Genomic DNA, 2,104 nt, shown 5'->3' with positions numbered 1-2,104 from the left:
TAAAAATCGTTGTCTTAGGCCGGCCTACCGCCCAATTCGAGCGCGTGGCGAGATGTGCGCATAGCATTATCGATCGCCAGGCGGTCACATCTTGCCACGCGCTCGAATTGGGCGGTAGGCCGGTCTAAGACAACGATTTTTAATAATTAATTAATCATTAACTATTACGAAAATTGCAAAATGGTACAGGACTTTTCCGTTCATCTCGATCCGTTCTACCTTCTCAAAAATTTTGTCGGATATGGAAAGACTCACCCTGTATAAATAATATACGTGATTGCTTTCTTAATATTCATCTTAATACTCATAATAACGTAAGGAAACGAAAATATTGAAAGCATTCGTGAGATCCACAACAGTCGTCAATTTCAAAGCAGATTGCGATGCAATCAAGTGGACTGTCATCAATTCTTTTCTGTCCGCTTCGAAATGATCGGCCGTGTTAGAGCTCACGCTAGTGCTTTCAATATCTTGGCAATGTGATCAGGTAAGCTATTACGTCGCTTTGTGCGATAGCCCTCTGGATAACCCTTGGTCTATCCAGACAAACTTGCATAGCGCATAAACGTATGCATAAGGAATCTGATTGAACCATAAATACACGCATAAGGAAGTAGACCAATCAATTTTATTATGCATATGCTTATGCACCCGTGCAAGTTTGTCTGGATAAACCCTAAGGGCTGTCGCACACAAAATTGCATAGCATAAGACCATCCAGACCAATGAGCATGTTACGTAAATCAATATGGCGACTCAATGCTCGATGCTCATTGGTTTCGACGGTTCTTATGTTATGCATATGTAGCTATGCAATTTTTGTGTGCGACAGGCCTTACTCTGCTACCCGTTAAAAACTTTACTTTCTACACCTGTGCCGGGTTACACGCGGGTGGTGAAAATATGTGGGATGAGGTCAGGATCGAACAACAGACCCTTGTATTACTACACCGACAGGAAAAAATGGCTGCAGTTACCACAATCTCACTATAATTTATAGTCATTTTAGGAGCCAGCCACATTTTTATCATTTTTCCGACTACGTAAGTTATGGTTGACCTAACAATGTATTATAGTTCTCATAGACACAATATTGGTCCATGCAACGTGTGATACGGTTGTTGTAAACCAAAACGAGCTTTTAACTTGGTAAGGTGTACTATAAATATTGCAATAACAACCACAAGTAAAATTTCGAATCACTATAGGTATATAATAGTAATAATCGTATTTATATTGGAATATTCCCCGCTTTTTTTAGTACATACATTGCGTTCACTGCGTTCATTGGTTACATCACTTTGCACTCATAAAGAATAGTACAAGAAAGCATCTTTCAAAGAAAAGATAAGTAATCTTATACGAACGTATTAACTTATCCGTACTTGCAACACCCTATGCGGTTTTCTTCTTACGAGAAAGTCTTATACCGCGCGTCCCTCCGGTGAGGACATTGCAAACCACTTGACTTTTGTTTACCATGTGATTAGCAAGGTGGATGATCGGAATGTAGTTAAATTTACTATTATTGTCATTGTATTTACTATATAAAAATAATTAACTAATTTACTATTTATTACCTGGATATTTTAGCAGAACAATAGTTAAAACCTTATAATTTATTGTAATTTTTTTAAATAGTTGGCATCACTGTGTCCATATGGTTGCTATTATTAATATTATAGTAATAATTTTATAAATAATAATAATTACTATAAAAGTAGTAATCCTGACTATAATTATTTTACTATGCAATTATAGTTTCAAATGCTACATATTTTTCTATCAGTGTAGTCACCACTCGCGTTAGCATTAAGCCACGCGTTACCCCGATATAACATTGTATAATATGTGCATATGTATACAGGGTGAGTCTTTCCATATCCGACAAAATTTTTGAGAAGGTAGAACGGATCGAGATGAACGGAAAAGTCCTGTACCATTTTGCAATTTTCGTTATAGTTAACGAATAATTAATTATTAAAAATCGTTGTCTTAGGCCGGCCTACCGCCCAATTCGAGCGCGTGGCGAGATGTGCGCATAGCAATATCGATCGCCGGGCGGTCACATCTTGCCACGCGCTCGAATTGGGCGGTAGGCCGG

General features: G+C 38.0%; 1 protein-coding gene across 1 annotated transcript in view; it reads left to right on the top strand.

Annotated features, from left to right (window-relative positions):
• The window catches only part of LOC105562515, a 59,709-nt gene that overhangs the window by 33,752 nt on the left and 23,853 nt on the right, over window positions 1-2,104 (top strand). The gene's annotated exons all lie outside the window — the stretch shown is intronic.

This window comes from Vollenhovia emeryi, unplaced genomic scaffold, assembly GCF_000949405.1.
Source record: "Vollenhovia emeryi isolate VEMERY1.0 unplaced genomic scaffold, V.emery_V1.0 DF939187.1, whole genome shotgun sequence".
In the NCBI taxonomy this organism is placed as follows: domain Eukaryota; kingdom Metazoa; phylum Arthropoda; class Insecta; order Hymenoptera; family Formicidae; genus Vollenhovia; species Vollenhovia emeryi.
The sequence above is the reverse complement of the archived record's forward strand: the minus strand, read 5'-3'. Positions and strand labels throughout refer to the sequence as shown.